General features: G+C 42.2%; 1 protein-coding gene across 1 annotated transcript in view; it reads left to right on the forward strand.

Annotated features, from left to right (window-relative positions):
* LOC147584689 (glutamine amidotransferase-like class 1 domain-containing protein 3, mitochondrial) overlaps positions 1 to 1,645 on the forward strand; it is a 40,964-nt gene extending 39,319 nt beyond the window's left edge. The window contains exon 5 of the mRNA XM_086710107.1: positions 1,368 to 1,645. The gene's annotated coding sequence lies outside the window, so the exon portion shown is untranslated. The remainder of the gene's footprint in view (positions 1 to 1,367) is intronic.
* Positions 1,646 to 16,395: the final 14,750 nt, after the last annotated feature.

Below are 16,395 nucleotides of genomic sequence, written 5' to 3' on the forward strand. Positions count from 1 at the left end.
CTTGCAATATCCAAAGTAACCAGTATATTATACGATATTCTGGCCAGAAGAAACCGAACAAGATTTTAGGAGTGATTTAGGGCAAATCTGTCCCAACTCACTCCAAATGACTCAGCATTATGTCCTAACAGAGAGAAGGTAATGTCTTCAAATTGACAGCAATTTAAAAGATTGTTAATACTCATATGCTCAATGCAGCCTAATGCCACAGGGGAAATATGAGCTTTCTTAGCCCCTTCTCTTTCAGTACAACAATGGATGACATAAAATATATACTCAATTTAAGGTTATTTAGAGTTTGAATACTTTGAAAATCAGTCAGGTGGAAATACAAACCTGTTAGTTCTGGGTCACTGGTAGTCAGAGATGGGATAAAGAGAATGCTATTTTCGCAGTTACTCGTACATGTTGGACTAAAAGGATAGGCAGGCAAGATAAAGCACATCAAGTTTGCTTTCTAAAAAGTGGGAAAAAATGATCAAGATTGTTGTTATTTTCCCTAAATCTTGGCGAATATTTTTGAATTCTGAAAGTCAAAGGATGAACGATCAGATAAGTGTCCAAACACAATAAGAGAAAATTATTTGTACCTGTCAATAAATTCTGACAAGCTGTGTGAGAATAATCCAGCAATACCGACAAAACTGCTACTTCAAACCAAAAATGTGCAAAATGGAAGCATATAGTAAATGTTTCTGAAGTATAAAATCTGTATGCTACAAAAGTCTGAAACTTAGTAATCAAGATAGCTATCTTGCTGGCGTGTTTATTATGGGCGAGGAACCATGCTAAGTGCTTGATCTACATTCTACACGGTCTCATTAATCCTTGCCAAAACCTTATGGTTCCATGGTTGTCTGTGTTTCACAGATGCGGAAACCAGAGCTCAAGGAGTGAAAAGTGTGTATGCCTATTTATATACCTATGCTGTAATTATAGGCACTCTGCAAGAACCTCTTGAAATAATTATTAGCTTGTTTTGCCTGAATGCTGCTGGTAGGAAAACAAAGAGGAAAACCTTCACAGATTTACTTAATTTCCCTTTTATTAAGATGAAGAATGCTTTCTGTGACCAACTCTCTTGGTTTGACTAGGATGGGGCATTCCATTGCTAAACCCAGAAAAGTCCCAGGCAAACTGGGATGTGGCTTAGTCTATGGGAAATTCAGGGCAGCAGGTGTATTAAAGCTAAGGCTTTAAAAGTGCTTGGCTCCAGCTTTTCTCTAGTTTTAGCAAACAAGTAGTTCTTAATGAGAAAAGGAAATGAAAAGCACTGAAGTGCCTTAAGGTCTGTTTGTAATGGATTAACGAATGCTGAACCTGCTGTCACTAGAACTGGCTTTTTTGTGTTGCTTTTCCCCCCTCAGCAATGGTGATGGATTTGTGTGAGATGGTTGGCCAGACGAGAATACAGTGTGAAGTCATGGAACTGGATACTTGATTTGCCCCACCTAAACAGCCAACTAAATCAGCTTTGAGCGACTCTGGATGTGTTTCAAAGACTTTGTGCCCTTTGACTTTTTTAACTGGTGAGTGAAAGGGCCAGCCTTCCCTGCTGTACACAAGTGACCCCCATATTTTGTAATTTTGGGTTGTGAGTTCATCTTTAGTGAGGTTTTGTCTGTGGACCTCCGCAGCGGCTTGAGTTGAGGGTAGACCCCTCCCCACTCAGAGCAGGTGTTATTTCCTTCTGCTAGGAGTCCTGGGGTATCATGGTCTTGGGAGGGGGTGAGTGGGGGGAAAGTTGGGGAGCATTTTTTATGCTAATTTCTGGCTTGGTAGATGAGGATCATACAGGTAGTGTAAAGCTAAATTGTTAAGTCCGTGAGAGGGCAGACCTATGATTGTTAATTCTTTTTTTTAATTTTTAATTTTTATTTATTTTTTAAAATTTAAATCCAAGTTAGTTAACATATAGTGTATTAATAATTTCAGGAATAGAATTTAGTGATTCATCATGAACACTCCGTGCTCATCCCAACAAGTGCCCTCCTTAATGCCCATCACCCATTTAGCCCATTCCCCTATCCAATACCACACCAGCAACCCTCATTTTGTTCTCTGTATTTAAGAGTCTCTTATCGTTTGTCTCCCTCTCTGTTTTTATCTTGGTTTTGCTTCCCCTCCCCTAAGTTCATCTGTTATGTTTCTTAAATAACACATATGAGTGAAATCATATGATAATTGTCTTTCTCTGACTGAATTTCGCTTAACATAATACACTCTAGTTCCATTCACGTTGTTGCAGATGGCAAGATTTCATTCGTTTTGATTCCTGAGTAATATTCCATTACATATATACACACATACACAACACATCTTCTTTATCCATTCATCAGTCGATGGTCCTTTGGGCTCTTTCCATACTTTGGCTGTTGTCAATCGTGCTGCTATAAACATTGAGGTGCATGTGCCCCTTTGAATCAGCACTCCTGTGTCCATTGGATAAATACCTAGTAATGCAGCTGCTGGGTCTTAGGGTAGTTCTATTTTTAATTTTTTGAGGAGCCTCCATACTGTTTTCCAGAGCGGCTGCACCAGTTTGCATTCCCACCAGCAGTGCAAAAGGGTTTCTCTTTCTCAGCATCCTCACCAACATCTGTTGTTGCCTGAGTTGTTAATTGTAACTACTCTGGATTGTTAATTCTTGTGGGGGATACTTTCCTGGCCCAACTCAGAGCCCACGTGGAGATAGGCAAGCATTCTTATTGACTCTTATACTGGTGGGTAATTTTTCTGGTGTATCTAGGGTTGCCAGGTGAAATACAGGGCTCCTAGTTAAATCTGAATTTCAGATAGATAACAAATAATTTTCTAGTATAAGTATGTCCCAAATGCTATACTGGACATACCTATATTAAAATTTTATTTGCTGTTCATTCACATTATCGATTTAACTGGATGTTCCTATATTATTATTTGCTAAATACGGCAACCCAGGCATAGCTTTTACTTAGGCTGAGGTCCTTTGGGGAGTAAAGCTTTATTTGGGGTCTCAGTTGTAACTCCTCAACTTGACTGGGGTCTCCTCCTTTCATGAAGACTTTAAAATCTCAACCCTGAGTTTGTGAGGCTGGTAGCAAACTGGAAAGTCCCATCAACCATATGATTGCTACACTCTTGGCTCTCTGGCTTCCTGTTGTATTTTTCAGTTTTATTCTCATCTTTGGCCCTTGGAGTTTCCTCATTTTATTCCAAGCTCAGGCATGTCTTTAAGAGAATGTTTGTTATATGTAGTCCAGGATTTTCAGGTGTTTTGAAGTGAAAGGTTATCTGAGCTATCCAATTATAGAACATGGAAACTCTGATATCAGCTCGGCAAAAGTCAACTAAGGTCTCTGAAACTGTTGTGGTGTTGGTTGGGAAAAGTTAGTATGCAGCTCTCAAGACTTCCTGAGCTGTTTGAAAGAGGGAGATATTATGCGTGGTGAAGTATATTTTACCTAAATATAACCAAATCAATGGTATAGTGAGATACTTTGAAATCAAGCTATTATAAAACAAGTTTAAAATGTACCAAAGGCTAAATATACATGGGAAGGAATAAACAGCACCTCACTAATTTGAGAAAATGTAATTTATAAGTCTAGATGAATTAATTTCCTAACATAGCATTATAGATGGTATGACCAATCACCAAATTCCCTTACTGTAGGAACCCTTCCTGGGAGGGTGACACATCCCCTTCCTGGTCATGTGATTGGAGTTTGGCTAGTCAAGGGAAAGCACTGGCAAGTGATTTGTGGCTTCTCCTATCTCTTTTCTTTTTGTCATGATAATCTTCCAGTGGATATAAAGCAGAGAACACCCATAGCTGATCTCTATGGATATGTAGAATAAGTGAGAAAAAAACCAGTTTGTTCTTAGGAGTTTTCAGGCTCTATGTTCATGCAGCACAATTTGGTCTATTTTGACTGATACAGGTATGGAAGGCCCTCTGGCGTGACGCCAGGGACTGAAGATACATCAGTGAGCAGATTAAATAGAGTCTTTCCCCTCATGGAACTGAGGTTCTCATGTAGGGCACAGAGATTAGTCAAACAGAAAAATTAACATAAAAATAAAACTGAAATAAAAGTTTCAAAGGAAACCAATTTTTGGTAAAATTAAAATGCATTTCTTTAAAATGATAACCTCCCCCCATATCTAGAAAAGCCGGAGGCTGTTTACAAAATCAAACACAATGCACAATTTAGACCAGAGATACATTAATATAGCAGGGGAATCAATGTTACAGTGCCCTTGAGATAAATCAATTACTGCAGTAGGGTACAATAATTTTCACTTTTCTGGAGCTGAGGCAAAAAGGGAAATAGTTGAGTAATACAATTTGTATTGCTTGACAGGAAGATGCAGACTAGCTCTTTGAGGAACTGAAGTTTTTCTTGCCCTGGATCAAGAAGCAGTTTATCAACTATGTTTTCCATGAGGGACAGTTCATAACCTAATGGGCAGTAACTCTAATTTTGGAAAAGTCACAGAGACATTATTTAAGTGGCTATTTCTTGTATATTCTTATATATACAATCTATAAAAACTGAAGAGAAGACAAATCTTGATGAAGGGAAGCCATTTCTGCAGGGAGCTTAGGTAATTAATATGAGCCAGAGTGGTTACTTTGTGCTGTCTAACCCACTGGTGGCTGGGGAGTGCTCTAAAAGGGGGAAGAGATAGTGGGGCATTACATGACCCTCGGTGCCCTAAATATCAGAGGCCTCACAGGATCCTTTGGAAAGGGCTGGTTTTATTTATTTATTTATTTATTTATTTATTTATTTATTTAATATTCAAGTTAGTTAACATATAGTGTAATGACGGTTTAGGAGTAGAATTTAGTGACTCATCACTTAGCATATAACCCCCAGTGCTCATGCCAACAAGTGCCCTCCTTAATGCCCATCACCCATTAAGCCCATCTCTCCACCCAACACCCTGCCAGCAACCCTCAGTTTGTTCTCTGTATTTAGGAGTCTTATAGTTTGCCTCCCTCTCTGTTTTTATCTTGTTTTCCCTTCCCTTTCCCCTCTGCTCATCTGTGTTGTTTCTTAAATTCCACATATGAGTGAAATCATATGTTATTGGTCTTTCTCTGACTTATTTTTCTTAGCATAATACATTCTAGTTCCATTCACGTTGTTGCAAATGTCAAGATTTCATTCTTTTTGATCACAGAGTAACATTCCGTTGTATACATATACCACATCGTTATCCATTTGGAAAGGGCTGGCTTTAAATTGGTTTGTGGTTGGATTTTTCAACTTGGACCTTAAGTTATGGTCTGCGTTGTTGGCAGAAGGATCCATCTGTACACCTCAGAGGCTGGAAGGAGGCAGAATTGCCAACATGTTGTTGAAATTGAAAAGCCTGATTTCTGTCTTTTGCCATGTGTCAGTCACACAGGGTCCTGTGGGAAGGATCAATATTTTCCTCAAAAAAGAGCACTAAATTTCCTCAGGTACTTTAATAGGTTAGTTAGAAGATCAGAATTTAGCATCATAAAGCATATGAAAGATTATTTGGGTCTGAAAAATTTAAGGACTTTTGTTTCTAATGCACTGCTTTAGTCAAACAGGAACCTGCCAGGCCATACCTGGCTCATTAAATGGAGGGATTGTAAACACTCGGGTCTCATTCAGTGCTGGTTATGGGAGAAAAGGCCTGCCACAGTCAAGGTCATGTCACTTCCTTCTTGGAATGCTGATGAGACCGTAGACACGAGCACAGGACTGTGTGGATTTAGCAGGACATTCATCAGAGCCTCCTCTGATTTCTGTAGCAGGCACACATCTCTACCCATAAACACAGGTTTAAGAAGTGTATCTTTTGTAGAATTTCTGTAACTGAATATAGTTAATGTCTTTTCTTGTTGAATCTATCATCTGCCGAATGGCAGAAGTTAAATCTTAGTGGGACCCAGGGTCGCCTTCTCCCTCACCATCCTGCGTATTGTGGGGAGGAGGAGGGTACTTATGTTGTCTTAGTGGACTGGTTAGGAGAACACTAGGTATCCAGTATCAGGGCCAGGTTGTCATTGTCCATCTGATCTGGCTTTGGCAGAGATATCATTGATCCTTCTGGGCTCAGGTCTCTGGTCCACCTAAGCCTAGGGATCTGCTGTACAACATTTATGCCTGTAGTTAACAAAACAGTACTGTGCACTTAAGCATTGGTTAACAGAGTAGATCTCATGTTAAGTATTCTCACTACACACACACACACGCACACGCACACGCACACACACAGATATAAGGAAACTTTTGGAGGTGATGGATACTTCTATTACTTCAGTTGTGGTGATGGTTTCATGTGTGTAGGCATATGTCCAAACTCACCAAATTGTATATGTGAAATACGTGCAGGTTTTTACATATCAATTTGTCATGAGTGCGCTAGGAAGGCGCACATGTGAGTTGTGTCTTTCTAGTGTCAGCTGCATTCAGTCATAAAGCAAAGTGAATCACAGTTACAAAGCAGGTTCAGGATTCCAAACTATGTGATCGCACTTGGCTTCTTACACAGTGCACAGAGCAGGATGTAAGACGAACCACACAACAAACAAGATAACAGAAGGATGTAGGAAGTTAACGAACCAAACTCGACATCAGTCTGTGGGCGCACAGTTGAGATGAGGCTTTGGTTGGGTCCGGGTCAGCTCTCAGCACTTACTGCTTATTATGTCCAAGCAGTGAAGGAACTAGGATCTCGGTTCTGTTCGTACCTCAGTCGGGCTGGGCCTTCAGCAGCAGTTGCCTTTTTAAGTGGTCAGATATAGAGAGGTCATGTCTGAAGAGTCTGATAGTTTGCTGCAAAAATCCTCCCCTTTTTAAAAAGATTTAATCACTTGGCTCCTGCAGACTTCCTCTGGTTCTGCATGTTATCGCTTCCGGGGTGTCAGCTGATGCTGGTCCAGGTGAGATTGCATACCTGCTCACCTTTAAATGCTTATGTCGTTGCTTGACACAGGCCCCTGCTTGACATGAGAGACTCCGTTTTACTCTGCAACTATACCTCAATAAAACTGTTTTAAAAAAAAGAACCTCATATGTGGAGGTCATACATAGCCTAAATGCTTTTTTTTATATTAACTGACTTCACCATCAGAATAACCCAATGAGATGGGTGCCCCTCAGTATGCCCATTTTACAAATGAGGGAACTGAGACACAGACAGTAAAAGATAATACTCCATTTTACCCAACTAGTAAGTGCTGGAGCAGTCTGACTTTAGAACCTATGCCCTTGGGGCGCCTGGGTGGCGCAGTCGGTTGGGCGTCCAACTTCAGCCAGGTCACGATCTCGCGGTCCGTGAGTTCGAGCCCCGCGTCAGGCTCTGGGCTGATGGCTCAGAGCCTGGAGCCTGTTTCCGATTCTGTGTCTCCCTCTCTCTCTGCCCCTCCCCCGTTCATGCTCTGTCTCTCTCTGTCCCAAAAATAAATAAACGTTGGAAGAACCTATGCCCTTAATCCCAACACTGTGCTCCCTCCTGATGTTTCCCTTCTTTGGGTCCCCTAACCCATGCTCTCCTGGTCCGCCATAGCTCCTCTCCCCCAGCTAGTCCATTGCACCTGGTGCTCGCTGGAGGTCTGTGTAGGCTTTCTTCTTCTCATGCTGAATGATCTCACAGGGGCTCTTTCTAGGTCTCATGGTCCCCGACGAGCAGCAGGGGCAGACTATTTCCAGATCTGTCTCCTGGGCTCATTCTGCTCTCCCAAGCTTCAGACTCACACATTCAGCTCTCTGAGTGCTCTGTCTGGATGTTCCCAGGCACTGACTGCTCTGTATGAAAAAGACTGCACCACCTTCTTTCCCCCAACTTGCCTTCTCCTGTGTCTTCCCTGTTTCACTTGGGGCCCCGTTCATGCTGGGAAACCAGGAGCCTTCTCTTCTCTCGTCCTCTGGTCTATCTAATCACCAGGCTTGGGGAATTTCATTTTCCCCTGAACTGTTGCTCTGGATGGGACCCCTACCATTTCTTACTTTGACCACAGAAGAGGCCTCCTAAGTGGACTCCGCTTCCAGCTTCGTTCTCTTAATTGATTCTCCTTTAAACTGCAAGCGTGTTCTCTCTAAAACACAAATCTCTGTTATTTGTTCTTTTATAAATTCCTCAAGGGCTTCCCATCAATTATAGAAGTGTTTCTTAAAAATGTGGTTCTTTGGGCAAATGTATCACGGCTACCTGAGCATTTGTTAAAATGGAAGATTTCTGGCCCTTGCCCAGACCTACTAACTAAATCAGCACATCTGGGGGTGTGCACTTTTATGATTCTACCAGAGTGATTCTAATAAGCTGCCTGGATGAGATATAAGCATCCTATAGGGACGGGAATGTTCTGATCTCTACTCATCTTACCTGCCTTATCTGTTGTCAATCTCTGAGTTCCCCCAAACATCCAACTGCTTGTAGGTTCTCCCCATCCCCAGCACGCCTAACTCACGGGCCTTTCCACGGTCCCCGCTTCCCAGAGTGCCCTCTCCTTCCTTCCCATCCGTTGACTGCTCCTTGCATGGTCATCTCAGGCATCCCCTCAGGCATCTCCACCTTCTGTCCTCCCCAGGCCCACCCTGTGCTTCCCTAATGCTCCCCTTGCACATCCTCATCCACCCTTAGTGTACCACCCTTCCCTGTGGCTTGCCAGCTTCATGACAGCAGACCCCACACACCACATATCTTTCTGTTTCCAGGGCCGGACACACTGTCTGGTCCGTAGCAGCTGATCAATAAATATTTCATGAAGAAATACGTGAGCAAATATAAAGCGTTACGGCACCGATAGAGAGCGGGGGTTACCGATTCTGCTTGGAGGCCTCAAATAGGTGTCACAGGGGAGGTGACATTTCATGAAGCTGTACAGAAAAGGATGAGTAGACATTTTCCAAGTAGAGCAACAGGGAAAGGGCATTGCTGGCAGTGGGAACCTTCAGGGAGAGGCAGGTGACTGGAGGGAGTGGCAGAGGTGAGTTGGGGGGCAGCCTGCAGCAAGACAACAGGGCCCTGTCACCCCTGCCTCCTTAAGGAAGGCTCTGTGTGGCCAGGGGACCCCACCAGAGAAACCCAAGGGAGACAGTGCCACCTGCTGTGCCAAATCGGTTTCCCAGCCCCTTGCATGGGAAGAAGTAAGTCACTCATTTTCTAGTCAACACAATGGGAGTTTTCAGCTGAAATCTCTCGTAGGATTAGAAAATCCACACATGTGACATATGGAACATATTCAACAAATAATGAACATTATTCTGACTTGTGACATTTTCTTGCCATCAAGCATTTATAAAAAAGTCCGGTCTTTAATTATTTGATGGAATGTGCCTTGCATGATTTTCCCGTTGTCCTTCTTGATATTTTCATTCTAAAGTTATATAAGTGTCTGAGGCTTCATTGCAGCTGCTCTTTTTAATAACTTCCATTTACCGTTGAGATTTTTATTTCCATATAATAGCAACATACCCAGAATTATACCACAATTATTGGTAAAGTGAATTGGAACCCAGCTCTTGCAGTGTTTCTTGTTTGATCAGTAACTCCCACAGTTAGAACTGTTACAATCTGTATAGCATCAGAGCCAGTTCCCAGTGCCTAGTAGGTGCTCAGTAAACTGTAGTGTGTAGAAGGAGAGCAAGGCTTTCAATCAATTGGATCCTGCGATCCACAGCGCTATTTTGATTAAAGACTGCTTCTTCCTCCATAATGTCGCAGTTAACTCCATAAGACTCTTCTGGAGGGAAGAACAGGCAACTGTGCAAACTTAATTCACTGTCCGAGGCTGTCTACAGGATCCAAAGCCATGGTGGCTCAGAAGGACTCCGGATGGATGCACTGGCTGCTCTACACTCAGACCCCCAACCTTACAGGGGGGGTCCCTGTCACCTTCCCTTTTAGAGGTGAGGAGGTGGGACTGGGTGCCACAAACGTGCTTCCAGGGACTTTTTATTTTTTTATTTTTTATAACTCTATGCAGCGAATTGCAGAAAAAACAGATTCTCTCTCAATGAGTCTACTCCCAAATCTTTCAGTCTCACACCAAGACAGGTTGAAATTGCTCTAAAGCCAAGCGCTCCATCACTTTATTCTGGCGTTGCTCCTACTTTTCCACACAGAGGTGGGTCACATGATTAAGTCAAATTCAGGAAAACTCACAACAGTTAGCAGTTCAGGAGCATCCCACACTTTGGGGAAGTGTCATGGGAACAGATGAGGTTGGCCGAGGGTCTGGTGTGGAGAGGTGCTCCTTAAACTTTAGGCAATATTAGAATCATGTAGAGAGCTTGTTAAAATGCAGATTATGGGCCCCATCTCCAGACTGTCAGTAGTGAAGAGGTTTTGGAGTGATGGTGGGTTTCATGGGGTTTGGAGGTGACAGCCAAAAAAGAATTCTTGAAGACATCTTTGGTGCAAAACAGTGATTTTATTAAAGCATGGGGCAGTACCCATGGGCAGGAAAAGCTGCATTGGGATTGTGAAGAGTGGCTCATTACATACTATGAAGTTGGGGGAGGTAAAGTCAAAAGGGAGGCCTCCTGAGGGACTTTGATGTGCTGAAGAGGACTCCTAAATTACCTGAGGCCTTGCTATTGTCAAGCGAAGATTGTTTTCCCTCTAGTAAGGATTTAACATTAGGACAGTAGTTCCTGGAGAAATGTTGTACTCTGTACTCTGTCTTAAGTGTTGTCAGTGGGCTGCAGGTTATAAGGAAATTTAGTTTCACCTGCCATTTCCTTCTTGCCGTTGTTCCCCATATCACTATGGAGGGGATGTGATGTTGGGGCTCCAGGGAACTGAGTCTACAGGTTACTGGAGATCAGGCTATTGGTAAGATTGCCTTTTTCTTGTAATTTACTGATATTTGTAAACTAGATGTAGAGATGGATACTCTATCAGTTTAACCATTTGTTTTCTGTCTTTTCCTTTGTCCTTGGGCAGCCAGGAGTGCCTGAGGAGTGTCACACATATCCCACTTGGGTAGGGGTGAGGTTGTACTAGTTTGTATTTTGCCCCCAGCCTGCCCCATGCTCCCTCATCAAGTAGGACTCTGACAGGAACTGCTAATTTGCATTTAGGACTGTAAGATTTAGCAAACTGAAAAAAAAAAGCAAGATGCCTAATTAAATTTGAATTTCAGATAAACATTTTTTTTAAAAGGATAAGTGTGTCCCAAAATTACATGGGACGTACTTACCCTAAATACTTTTTATCATAAAATTTATTCCTTGCTGACATTCCAGTTGAACTGGGTATCTTTAATTCTATCTGGCAACATAATTTGCATTTCTTTTTAAAAAATTTTTTGTTTATTTTTGAGAGAGAGCAAGCAGGGGAGGAGCAGAGAGAGAGGGAGACAGAGGATCCCAACCAGGCTCTGCGCTCACAGTAGAGAGCCTGAAGCAGGGCTCAATCCCATGAACTTTGGGATCATGACCTGGGCCCAAATCAAGAGCCCCATGCTTAACTGACTGAACCACCCAGGTGCCCCCATAATTTGCATTTCTAACAAGGGCCATTGAGGATGAGGATGTCCCTGTCTGGAGACCACAGTTGGAGCCACAGGTATAGACTAGGATGAATGCAGAGCCCTAGGAAACACCCAGATTTAAGGAGCAAAAAAATCTGAGCAGGAATGTAGGCAAGGCAGCAGAATTAGGAGTGTATACTCGAAACCCAAAGGAGAAAAAAGTTTTAAAGACACAGAGTGATCAACAGGGTCAAACATCAGAGAGAGTTTGGGGGATGCTGAGGCTTGATAAAAAGAATTTACGTTTGGCAACAGGAGGCCTTCGGGGATCTTCGCGAAAGCACTTTCAGAGCAGTGATGGGGCAGAAGCCAGCTTGCAGTGGCAAACTGTGGGAGCGTCGTGGTAGAGACACCAGTTTGCCTATGATTATTTGGAGGACCTTCTTTGTGAAGCAAAATAAAGGGGGGTGAAGGGGCACTTGAAGGTATTTTCACTGAGGGAGATGGTGACTGGGGCGCTCATTCAGTTAAGCATCCCACTGCAGCTTAGGTCATGATCTCACGGTTCCTGAGTTCGAGCCCCACATCGGGCTCTCTGCGGTCAGTGTGGAGCCCACTTCGGATCCTCTGTCTGCCTCTCTCTGCTTTTCTCCTTGCTCACATGCCCCCTCTCTCTCTTTCTTAAAAATAAATAAACATTAAAAATTATGTGTTTTTAAAAAAGGGAGATGGTGACGATATTTTATGGCCATAGAAGATGTCAGTAGAAGAAACACCTGAGATTGCTATTACTATTCTAGAGAATAGCAAATAGGGTGGCAGCTGCAGAAGCAGAAAAAGATGTAAGTAGGGAGAAAAGCAGGGCGGTGGTGGGGGGGTAGTGGCTGGGCTGGCTGCAGACTCAGCATCTTGGCCTGGGGCAAAGAGTCATGTCAATTTTCCAATATGGCCCTTAAAGGAGAAAGAACATCTGCTTGAAGAAATCTCTGCTGACATTGTAGTTACCATTGCAAAGTGGAAGAATTTCTGTGTGTGTGTGTGTGTGTGTGTGTGTGTGTGTGTGTGTGTGTGGTGTTGAGCAGTATATTAAAAAATTCCGTGTGCTTAAAAAAATTACTTTTGCAGTAATTTATTCGTGGAGCCCCCCCTTTCATTTTCATGGGTCCATTTTCACAATTTCCCCAAATTGTTTTTTCTTCCTCGGGGCTTGCTTTCTTTTATGGACTAAGCCATTTTAATTTGCATTTTGGGGCTTCAGGTTCTGACTTAGTTTGTACCTCATGCATTTCTTCCCAGGACCGTACTTCACTGGCTGTGCTTTATCCGCGAGCATCCCCAACCCAGTCGCACTGGATCGCCTCTGATGCTTTTCATCCCTGCCTCCCCACTTATTTCTGTGTTAACTAAGTAATAGAAAAAGTAGGCATTATACATTTAATAACCCGAAGCCCAAGCATTGTTTTACTCTATTGTGTTAAGAGGATCTCAGGTTCAGTTTGTTTAAAAGGTCAGGGTTTCTCAAACTGCAGTCTTGGGAGCATCTGCCCCACAGTACTGGTTGTCAGGGAGCATGAGGGAGGGGGGGAAGGTGTCTTCTGAACCAGAGAGAACCATTTTGAGAAACGCCAGAAAGAATGGGGAGGCTCTTAGCCAGAGCCACCAAACTTCTCTACTTTGACTGGCTTGCTTTTTCTCTTCTGGGCTCAACATGGACTATATATCTCTTGGCCCAGAGAACTTGGAGGTGGGTCCCTGACAGAAAGAACCAAAACCCAGCAAAGGGGAGGAGGTGCCCCTGGAAGGCTTCCAAGCAACTTGTCTAACACCCTCTCCCCACCCCCACACCGCGGTGGGGAAATGTGAGGTTTGCAGTGAACATACGTGTCTTATCCTCACTGTTGCAAATGTTATCTCCAGAATACACCCTCTTTATTCTTTTTCCATTTGTATTTGACTTAACTATTTATATTTAACACAGTGGAGATTTGATGTTTAATTTTACAATTGAATATATTCTCATTTAATAACATTTATTCAAGGTATGTTATTTCTATTATATTATTAATAACTATTATGTAACACATGACATTCATGGAGTATTATTTAGTAAATAATTAATATTCCTGAGAATAACATTTATTAAAAGTTATTTAATAAATAGCATTCAATTTCTATGAATATGAATTTAAAATATAGAAATGACTTAATTTTGAAATGCATGATCCATGATCCATGTTTTCTTGTACAATGAAGTAAACAAGTATTGTGCTTGAGAATGTCCACACATGAACACTGTCCTTGTCATGGCCAGTGTCCTGGATCTTTCTCAATAGTGAATGTGTGAGCAGAGGGTCATGCTTCCTCGAGCCTACCCCAGTCCAGTGAGCATGAGCAGTTTCTGTTTCTGCCCCCTCCCCAGATTAATTGATGAGGCATTTGGGGAGACCAAATGTCAGAATTACATAAAATCATAAACCAATACTATTACCGCATCTCTCTGCCCTCTTCTGGAAATATCCAGTGGTGTGGACTGAAACGGGTGAACTTGCACAGACCCAGAAGTGGAAAGGAGCTATGAGTTGCCTGGACAGAAAGATCTGATGATAATTTGATGTCCTTTGTTATAGAGGGAGGTTACATAATGCATTGAATGAACATTTCATTATCAGATTTTTGAGACAGGGTGTTTTCCACTATCTGTTGAGAATGAGGTTCCAGGATACAGTTCCAGCTAGTGTAATTCTGAGTAAAGAATTTCCAGGATGGGGTTTTTGTGTGTCCCCTTCCCGATGCACCTGGTTAACATAGCCTGTTCATTCTAAAGAAGGTGAGAATTCTTTGTTCAAACTTCTCAATGGGATAGATAGAGCACTTAAACGTTGATAAAAGGTTGAGCCTCCAAACTAATGTTGAGCACAGGAAAAAGAAAGGCAAATTCTTTAAACCCTAACAATCTTTCTGTCCATTAAAGATAACAGATTATTTACCATTTTAAAGGATTTTTTTCAATTTCTATTCCTAACTCACCCAGTTTATTACTGAGTGAACAATGGCTTGATCTTGACTCACACCTTGTAAAGCTCACCTGTGTGGGGGGAGATGGTTCCCTCACGGCCAGATTTTTCAGGCCAGAACAATGGCCTGATGTTGATACATGGTTGGGGCACCTGAGAGCAGAGAACAGGATAAGTAAGGTTCTTTCTCTTTCCATCTCAGAAGCACAGGAAAGTAGAGATCTCTCCATCTCAAAACAGAGTTCAGCAAAGCATGTTCTGTAGTTACTTATTGTACTTATTTATTTTATAGAAAGATAAATCAAGATCATTGGGCTCCATAGGTATGTCAAAAGGAAAGAAATAGAAAGGAAAAAAACCCCAATTATATCTGTATAATTGTCTGTCATAGTAATGGATAACCTTATAGTAACTAATGAAGTTAATAAAAGTTAAACAAAACGTTTTTAAAAATGTTTATTTATTTTGAGAGAGAAAGAGAGACAGAAACAGAGAGAGAGAGGGAGAACGTGAGTGGGGGAAGGGCAGAGAGGGAATCTCAAGCAGGCTCCACACTGTCAGCGTAGAGCCCAACAAGATCTCATGAACTGTGAGATCATGACCTGAGCCAAAATCAAAAGTCAGGTGCTCAACTGACTGAGCCTCCCGGGAATCCCATGTGTTAAAATTTAATAAAACTAAAACATCTGCAAAAATTAGGCACCCATTAAATTGCCACTGATGTGATGTCTCACTTTCTGAATTTGTTCTTTGGTTGAGAAACAACTAACAATTAAACAAGAAGAAAGGGGCACCTGACTGGATCAGTTGGTGGAGCATGTGACTCTTGATCTCAGGGTCGTGAGTTCGAGCTTTTCATTGGGCATAGAGCTTACTTAAAAAAAATATTTAAAAATTTTAAATCATCATCATGAAGTGAAATATTTCACGTATAAGTTAAAATTTGAGGTGACCAAAAAAAACAAAAATACACCTCACAGTTTGCACTGTCTTTTGTTGCTTAAAAAAAATTTTTTTTAACATTTATTTATTTTTGAGAGAGCATGAGTGGGGGAGGAGCAGAGAGGGAGGGAGACACAGATTCCAAAGCAGACTCCAGGCTCTGAGCTGTCAGCATAGAACCCAACACGGGTGCAAACTCACAAACCTCGAGATAATGACCTGAGTGTTCAGGTGCTCAAGTGACTGAGCCAGTCAGGCACCCCCTCTTTTGTTTTATTTATTTATTTATTTATTTACTTATTTATTTATTTAAATATTTATTTATTTTTAAGAGAGAGTGAGACAGAGTGTGAGCGGAGGAGGGGCAGAGGGAGAGGGAGACACAGAATCCAAAACAGGATCCAGGCTCCGGGCTGTTAGCACAGAGCCCGATGCGGGGCATGAACCCACGAACTGCAGGATCATGACCTGAGCTAAAGTCGGATGCCCAACCAACTGAGACACCTAGATGCCCCTTGTCCCTTGGTTTAAATTTAAACACAACAAAACAACTCTAAGTGGTTACACAGAATGAAAGAATTGAAGCAATTCTGATGAGGGAGCATGGGGTCGTGCTGAGGTCAAAGTGCAAGCTAGCACCCCTTCTCCCCGGCAGCAGGTGGGATGTGTGTGATATTCCTCAGGCACTCCTGGCTGCCCAAGGACAAGGGAAAGGAAAGAAAACAAATGGCCAACTGAGAGATCAGGCATACAGGACATGGATCTCTATCAGTTTACAGGTGTCTTGGTAAATTACAAAAAAAAGACAATCTTATCAATAGCCTAATCTCCAGTAACCTGTAGACTCAGTTCCCTGGAGCCCCAACATCACATCCCCTCCATAGTGATATGGGGAACAACGGCAAGCAGGAAATGGCAGGTGAAATTAAATTTCCTTATAACCTGCAGCCCACTGACAACACTTGAGACAAATACAGAGTACAACATTTCTCC

Source organism: Puma concolor, chromosome A1 (genome assembly GCF_028749965.1).
Source record: "Puma concolor isolate L17-30 chromosome A1, mPumCon1.1.hap2, whole genome shotgun sequence".
NCBI lineage: Eukaryota > Metazoa > Chordata > Mammalia > Carnivora > Felidae > Puma > Puma concolor.